Source organism: Chelonia mydas, chromosome 3 (assembly GCF_015237465.2).
Source record: "Chelonia mydas isolate rCheMyd1 chromosome 3, rCheMyd1.pri.v2, whole genome shotgun sequence".
Lineage (NCBI taxonomy): Eukaryota > Metazoa > Chordata > Testudines > Cheloniidae > Chelonia > Chelonia mydas.
The window spans coordinates 69,931,171-69,940,615 of record NC_057851.1 but is presented as its reverse complement, the minus strand read 5'-3'; positions in this window follow the sequence as shown (position 1 = coordinate 69,940,615).

Below are 9,445 nucleotides of genomic sequence, written 5' to 3'. Positions count from 1 at the left end.
ATTTCTGCTTTGGATACTAACTTGAGATCATGAATGTGGGATTTTTTTTGAATAGTGGTTCTTTTTGTATATGCTTTTAGGCAGCACATTAGCAATTAAGAGGCAAATAAGTTTTCCAAGACTCATTGAGAATTTCAAAATGGCAGTCTCATCTCAAACTATAAGTGATTTTCAACGGGCAGTAGTAATTGCATTCAATGCTAAGAGCAAGGGAAAAGTGTGTTGGTGAGGTATGTGACTCTGATTCTCACTCACACATACCCTTGTGTGGGGAAAGGATAGAGAAATGTGTGAACTCTGGAATAGACATGTCTGTTCAGTTTCCATCAAAATTTTTTAGCTGGTTTGGTGCTCAAACAAGAAAAGGATGAAGAAAGTGGAGGGGATAGGTTTTGCTCCCTGGAGTTAAAAAACAAAATAACAAAAAACAAAAACAAAAACTGGCTTCTGAAATTAAAGGTAGTGGCCCCTACTTCTGACTGGTTTCTGGGAACAAAACCAATGTATTTGGCAACAGGAAAGAGTCAGGAATTGATATATGAAAGGCTTTTTGTAGAAATGCTTACATCCTACGGACAGGGAAATGGCAAACTTATCCAGAGAAGTACACATTCTAAAGTAATTAGCTACAGGTCTAAAGAGTCTGTTATCCAGATCAAGGAGTATTTACTGAGACATGCAGAATCATACTGGTGAATAAGAAAATAAAATCAGAATAAAAAAAACAACAACAACCATTGGGCAGATACTTATCAAATGCAAGTCAATGTAGTTCCATGGACTTTGGCTTACACAGCTGAGGATCTGGCCCTACATGTCCTTGGGCTCCAGAATTGAAGTGGAATTCGAGGACACTGAAGCTGGCTTTCTTTCTTTCTTTGGCTAAGTGATGCATCAATTTAACCAAGTTCTTCAGTTCTTGAAAAGTTGTAATACAGTGTAAAGCATTGCAGTCTAGAAATAAGGAACAAAAGGTATCTTAAGCTATTTTCTCTCTTCTTCCATTCTTATTCCTCTGAGCCCTTACTCCCTAGTTGTTGTGCATAATTACCATTTCATTCTCTTCTGGATGCTCCGCTCCTTTGTCTGCTGTCCCCCTGTCATGGTCCATTACTGTTACCCCCATCCCCCACACTCCTTTCTGGGTGCTCTGTCTTTTTCAATTGTCCTCTGATCCTCCCACCACCATCACACAACAATTCTCCTGTTCCCTCAGGTTCTTTGTTATAACCTTGTTCCTCTCCCCTACATTGATCCTCTGGCCTCTTTCTCTCTGTGTGTTACCCCACCATTCCCTTTCTTTCCAGGTAATATTCTCCCACAAATACCTATATTGGGTGCTCTATTTCCTCACTTCTCTTTCCCAAATAAGCCTGTTGCCACCTATGGACTGTCTAGGGTTGCCAGGAGTCCAGTTTTCGATTGAAATGCCTGGTTGAAAAGGGACCCTGGCAGCTCTGGTCAGCACTGCTGATTGGGCTGTAAAAGTTGGGTCGGCGGCGCAGCGAGGCTAAGGCAGGCTCCCTGCCTTCTGTGGCTCCGCGCAGCACCCGGAAGCAGCGGCATGTCCCCCCTCCAGCTCCTAGGTGTAGGAGCAGCCAGGAGGCGCCGCACCCTGCCCCCGCCCCAAGCGCCGGTTCCACATCTCCCACTCGCCGGGAACCACGGCCAGTGAGAGCTGCGGGGGTGGCACCTGCGGACAGGGCAGCACACAGAGCCATCTGGCCATGCTTCCAAGTAGGAGCCGGAGGGATATATGCCGCTGCTTCTGGGAGCTGCCTGAGGTAAGCGCCTCCCAGAGCCTGCACCCCGAGCCTCTCCCCATGCCCCAACCCCTTACCCCAGCCCTGATCCCCCTCCCACCCTCTGAACCCTTCGGTCCCAGCCTAGAGCACCCTCCTGCACCACAAGCCCCTTATCCCCAACTCCACTCCAGAGCTTACACCCCCAGCCGGAGCCCTCACCCACCCCATGCCCCAACCCCATGCCCCAGCCCTGATCCCCCTCCTGCTCTCCAAACCCCTTGGTTCCAACCCAGAGCACCCTCCTACATCCCAAACCCTTCATCCCCAGTCCCACCCCAGAACCTACACCCCCAGACAGAGCTCTCAACTCTCCCGCAACCCAACCCCCTTCCCAGCCCACTCCTGCATCCCAAATCCCTCATCCCATGTCCCACACCAGAGCCCACACCCCGATTCAGAGCCCTCCCCACCCCCTACTCCAACCCCTTTCACCAGCCCAGAGCCCCCTCCTGCACTCTCTGACCCTCATTTCTGGCCCCACCCCTGGAACCAGCATCCTCATCCCAGAGACCATACCCCCTCCTGCCTGAGCCCAGAGCCCCCTCCCATACTCCAAACCCCTCAGCTCTACCCTCCCAGCCAGGGGCACCCTCCTACACTCCAAACCCATATCCCCAGCCCCATCCCAGAGTCTGCACCCCCAGGTGGAGCCCTCAACCCCCCCCTCCCAACCGCCTGCCCCTGCCCAGAGCCCCCTCCCACACGCCAAACCCCGGAGCCTCCTCCCGCACTCTAAACTCCTCATTTCTGGCCCCACCCTGGAGCCCACACCCCCAGCCGGAACTCTCCCCCCCAAATCTGAACCTCCTGAGCCAGTGTAACCCACACACCTTCTGGGTGTGGTGCTCTGTCCCATGTAGTGGTACTGAGACCACTTAGAGAGAGTTAAATGAGTCTGCTCTACAGCCTTAGCTAAGAGGCAGTTGTCTTTTAGCTCATGTGGTAGATGCTCATGCACTAAGCTCCAGAGGTCCTAGGTTCGATCCCACCCGCCGACGACCGGGGTTTGTTGGCGTTACACCAGCTCAGTGAAAATGAGTGAGCGAATGACAGGGGGAAGAGCGAGTGATGGAGGAGGGTGGAGTGAGTGGGGCCGGGCCTTGGAGAAGTGGTGGGGCCTCAGATGAGAGGTGGTGCAAGAGTGTTTGGTTTTGTGTGAGTAGAAAGTTGGCAACCCTAGGGCAGTCAAGTACCATGGGTTTCAAACCTAGGCCTACAGAGCAAGAGCCTTACCATCTATGGCACCACACTGCAGGGTGCAATGTGGGAACTGAACCTAATGCCCCACTACCATAGGCTACACCCTCTGACTCAGCAGGTTCAGGTGACCAGAAGCAGATTCGACACCACTGGGTATAAAACCTTTGTGTTTCTGTCCTAGTCCTTGTCCGAGCAACTAATTTCTAGGCCTGTTGCTGTCCAGACCCTTGAGTCTAAGTGTCTGCTTCATCTCTTGGCTCTTACTACTTGTCCCTGATTCCTGCTGCTTTCCTTTGCCTCCTGTTCCTGCTCCCATGGTTTGCCCCCACTCCTGCTACCACATCTTGTTCCTGGCTCCTGACACCTGCTACTGACTCCGTATTTGACCTTTGGATGGCTTTGGACTCTGACCTTTGCTATGACATCCAACCATGACCCCAACGCCAACCTGGCTCTGACCACTAGGTCAGACTGCCCTGTTATGGGTCCTGACAGGACATGTCCCCCTAATATCAAAAATATGTATAGAAAAATACATTCTTCTTGCCTTCATTTAAACTACAGTATTGTCAATAACAGAATAAAGCATTGCAGGTGCCATTTGATATGAAAGTGCAATTATTAGATGAACTTGAAGATGAAAAGATCTACCGAACTTACAAATATTGTAAAGTACATGAATTATTACCTAAACAAAATACAACATTTTTCATGTATTCTGACCCTCAATATCATGTTTTGAGCCTTCCCTTTAAAGTACACAATGTCTCTGTTTCTGTCTAATAAATCTATATCTGGAATACTGTATGGATAGTTCTAGTCATTTCATTGTAATAAAGACATGACAAAAGGGTAAAGGGTAGAAGAGAGGGCAAGCAGAATACATGGAGCCAAAGAGCTTTTTTATTTAAAAAGGTTAAACAAAGCCAGGTCTCTCTTCCAGGGAAAAGAAAAGGTGGGTACAAAAATTTGAGGGAATGAGAGAGGATAAATATTATAAGGTTATTTAAACTAAGCTTCAATTAGAAGAGCAAGTGGGCACAAATATAAGTTAAAGAAAGGACAGGGCCTTAAGGGGTTTAGGTAGAATTTCATTATCCAGCAAGATGTTAATACAATATACAAAATAAATGTATGGACATGGTTTGAGATGATAGTGCCACCTCCTAAAGGATTCCACAAAAAGGACTCTCATGCTCTTCAGGAATATCTGGCACTATGATTTTCTTCTTTCTAAAAAGGAGAAAATCCCAGCTGTGATTCATCTTCAGATGAATCTTCATCTTCAGGTAAACTGACCTACTCTGTATCATCCTGTTATTGGTCAAGAAGACTTGGCATGGAATGACGAAGGGAGTCTTCCCAATAAACAGCTGTACCCCACTGCCCCCAGGCAGAAACCTGGCAATCAAAGGAGAGGGACAATCAATGAGTGTGCCTTATGCAAATTGTAGTGTACATGCACATTCAGCTTTTGATTGGGGTGAATGCCTGGTTATAGTAGAACATGAAACAGAGATCAGTGAACTCAATCATTGTCTTTGGCAGATAAATAAATTACTGATGTATGTGGGGTGGCAATACACAGAAGTTCCTCAAACACCTCTGGCCAAAACTCTGACATTGAAATAATTAATCAACTGAGAGATACAAAGAGAGGGCTTTCTTTGAGAAATGAAAGGCCACTGCAAGTAGGCCTTTCATGCATACATGTGACTCAAGATTGCAGAAAAAAATATTACTGGCAATCAGTGTACGGGATAGATATATGAGATACAACTTCTAATATCGAGTGAGGCTGGCACACAATACACTGCAGTTCACAAACTCCTCCCTACCCTGACCAGACCTCCAATAATGAGGCAGTCAATCAGATGAGTGAGATGCAAACAGGATATGTACATGTAAAAGCAATTCTCTGACAATACTTTTTGGGGAGAAAAGTAAAAGTAAAGCTTTAAAATGTCCATTATTTCCTGAGGTGGGCTTCTCTCCTTTTTCTTTTCTTTCCCAAAAATGCTCCCTGTCTACACCCTGAGATAACCAAAGCCACAATGATGTTGCAGGCACACCTCTAGTTGTTAAAGGACATGTCAAACCAATGAATAGAAACAATGCAATGTGACTTTACGTGATCAGTAAGAGAACGAGTAGCAAACTATAAATATCAAATACTTCGAAGTAATACTCACGGTGAGTAATCATATGCTGACATTTTAATACTTTTTTGGTCAAGTTACAGATAAACAAATTTGTAAATATCAAGATCTGATTATGGATAATTCTTGAACCAAAAAAAAAAAGTGTTAAATCTGTTGGATTAGTTATTCACTGCAAATCATTTAATTAGCTTTTGGTACAATTAGTGATACCCGAATCTGTTATAGATAATTTTTCATTTTACTTACATATACAACTTCCTTGTCCTCCATGGGCATTTGTTTAAGAAGTTATGATGGGAAGATAATGAGTCAAAGACTAAGTGCCTGAAAAGAAAGAAACTGGTAGATATTTTAATGTGAGGCATGAAGCTCATAATAGAAGGTAACCGTATGCTGCTGGCTGATCTCTGCAAATATCCTTTTATGTTGGGAAAAGAGATTTTCGACAGTTTCACTGAAGATTTGGATAAATAGAATCTGAAAATGATGTCATTGTTTGAATTTATAGACAATGACTTTGATAATGGCATGTTGCTGTAAAAGTAGACTTCTGGTAGCATGAAGGCTCTTTCAACTATTTTTGAAAGTATTGTTCTGATTTCAGAGGCCACACACTGCTAAATAACTGACTTTGCCAACTATGGAGGGCAATCCTAATTCAGTCGATATATCAAAGAAAGAGCAAATTACATTTTGTGCTCCTACTGAGAAAAATTGATACTTTCTGGTTTGTGTACTGTATGCAAAAACTATTTTTCTTTCTTTTTTATGTAAAAATATATTTTTTCCATGGATCAGCTCCAAACAATTCAGTTCAAAACACTTATTTCTGACTACTCCCTGTTTATATTATCTTTTGGTTGGTGCGTGCGTGCACAAACACACACAGCTTTTTCTACAAGATTTTTTACAGGAAAAGTAGAGTACAAACTAAAATGTTGCAGAATTAATATGTATATATGATACAGATGATTTTTTGTCTCTTAAATCTGCTTTCAGAGATCTGCTTCATATCAGCTGCAATCCAAATGCCAGACTGATTTAGACCAGATATTGCACATCTAGGGTAAAGGTCATTTGTTTGATACTTTATGAGCACAGCAGCAGATAAGACAAATGAGCTATGAACTGTAAGGGTACTGGTCTAAAACTGTTCTGACACTCTAAGGATATGTGAGGTAATACTCTTGAGTAGAAAAGAGTGAAGAATAGCACTTAAATCAGTGGTGTCTTGAGGTAAAAAAAATTCAAGTAGGGCATTAGAGCCCCTTTTATTAATTTTACCTGCTCATACACTAATATACTGCCTTTTAAGTATGTCCCTCTGGTTGTTGAAGTGTTCAGTGATGCTCTGCTGACTGGATGCCATACCCAGAATGTGTAACTCAAAAACTTGAGCATTGGAGAAGTAGCCCACACAGAGACCGTTCGGTTAATATGACTCTTAGAACTGGTCAAAATAGTAAAAATAAAATACAAAATACTTGTTTTTAAAAATGCAAAAAAGTAAAAAAAAAATGTTGTGAGGATGGCTGCAAACATACAAAACAAAAGAAACAAAAAAAAAACTTTTCCATGTTTAATTTTTTCTTTTTTGCATTTAGTGGTGGGTTGGCTGGCTGAGTTTGGCCACATGCTATTGGTTCTGTTTCCCTTAATGGAAAAGCTGATGCTACATGGACAAGAGGATGGGCAGAATCTAATTTGATTCATTTTCTCAAAAGGTGAAGCAGCAGCTGAGAGTCGGCTTTGTCTCTAGGGGGGGGAGGGGGTGTTCATTTCTTATCGCTTTCTTAGAGAAGATAAACAAGAACATTTAGAGAGAAGTGGCCTTGAAGATACTGAAGACAAGAGCAGTCAACCCACCAAAGACAAGATGGAGATAATAAGCTACTGTTCCTTCCCCCACATGAGGTAACTGACCAACAATAGCAAGATAAAGAGGCAACTGGGTATATTTTTATATTTTTAATTAATAGTTTTAAAATATTTAAAAAAATATCAAGATAATGTCTATCACCATCTTTACCATTTTATCTGTTTGCTTTATCCTTCTCTCCATTCCGCTAGTTTGTCTGTCCTGCCTTTTATTTTGTTATCATCTGGGGAAGGGAACATAGCTGCCTGAATCACCGGTGCCTCAAGGTGACATCTTGGATCTATAGAACCTAAGCATTACCCATGTATGGTGAGTTCAAGTCCTGCCTTTGGCAGCTTTCTGGGAATGTTGTTCTTTATCTGCATTCTACAAGGCTCCTTCTATAAAGTACTGGAGAAGAAACGAGAGAAGTAGGGAGGGAATTTTTCCTCTGTGTATGGCATTGGCGACACTGATGCTAAAATACTACGTCCAGTTCTGTTGTCTACATTTAAAAAAAAGATGTTGAATAATCGGAGAGGGTACAGAAAAGAGCCACAAAAATTATTTGAGGGCTGGAGAAAATGCCTTACAGAAAAAGACGTAGAGAGATCAGTCTGTTTTAGTTGATCAGAAAGAAGGTTGAGAGGTGACTTGATTACCATATATAAGTATCATCACATATCTCTTCTGAATCAGAGCAGGGGCTTGAACCTGGGTTTTCTAAATCCCACATGAGTGCTAGAACATCAGGCTATCAGCTATTATGACAGAAAGGGGGAGCCAGTGGAGGGTTACAAAATAAAGGGTGACTTGGCCAAGGTTATGAGTTTGGAAAATGATTAACCATTGGAACGAAGTACCAAAGGAAGTGGTGAATTTTCATCTCTTGATGCCTTCAAAGCTAGACTGGGTGCCTCTAACGAGTTATTGGGCTCAGTAGTGAGGTTACTCAGTGGAATATAATGTCTATGATGTACAAGAGGTCAGAGTAGATGATCTTTTGGCCTTAAAATCTGTTAGTCTACCTTCATGCTTACAGTACCTCATACATTGCATGAATTAGTGGACACAAATACTATGTAAATAATAATTAATTATTGTGTGGAGTCAGGGGTCATATTGCCTGCCTCCACAGAATCAGATCATTTGGACAAACATCCAAAAACTGTATCTTTTTTATGTCTCTTGACACACACTTCCCATGGAATCTCACTGGTTTACAATGGGCTTTTCCCATGTGGTTAGGCTGGATTACAGTGTGCTGTTACATATACTTTTGCTGTGTTAGGATTTGAATGGAAGGTTTTTTAAAATATATTATTTACAAATGTACATGTCATAAGATCAGTGATACTTTGGCCGGCCATGATATAAGAAACCAAAAACAATGAACAACATGCCCTGTGCATCCAGCTTGTGTCTATTGCTCCCAGTTCTAGTCCTCTGTGAGTGGTTTATGCAAGTAGTGATATGGATCCGCTGTGCTACATGGGGAGGTTATAAGAGAAAGAAAATGTCTCTGGAACACCCCTATCTCCATCTGACACCTGTCTAATTTGTGAATGTTAATAACATAAATGAAAACAAGAGAAAATATATTGTGCACTCTCATGTTCACTAACATTGCCAAGATGGTTTCTGTATACGAAATTCTGAGTGAGCTAAATTACAAAATGGACAAAATTCAAAATAGAAGTGAATTTTGCAAACTGCTTCACAAATAAATATGTACATATAAAGTAAAAATATTGGGATAGTTTGGTATTAGAAATACCAGGAAAATATAATTCTTAGGAGTCAAATGTGTGAAACTGTCAAAAAGATTGAGGGAATTTTTTTTTCACAAATATTGGCCAGTGTCAGCCTTGAATGAAAACATGATTTATAGATTCATAGATTGCAAGGCCAGAAGGCCATTGTGATCATGTGGTGTGACCTGCTGTGTAACACAGGCCATAGAACTTCCCCAGAATTATTCCTAGAGTATGTATTGTTTAAAAAAATCCATATTGGTTTAAAAATGCCAGTGATAGAGAATTCACTACAACCCCTAGTTTTTTTTATTCCAATGGTTAATTACCCGCACTGTTTAAAAAAGCAATATGCCTTATTTCTAGTCGGAATTTGACTAGCTTCATCTTCCAGCCATGATGATGTGGATAGAACAAGTCTAGAACACACACCAGTTTTAATGGCTGCATATGCAAAGTAGAAATAAGTGGGTTATTATTTAGAATGATTTCTTTAGTGATAACATGGATTAGGATCCCATTATAGTAGGCAGTATATAAACAAACAGGACAGTCTCTGCTCCAGAGAGCTCATAATCTATTTAAGCAATACACAAAAGTTGGACAAAGATTAAATTTAAAGGAGAGGAATGGAAGGATAAGGTGACAGAGACAGGTGTGAATGGA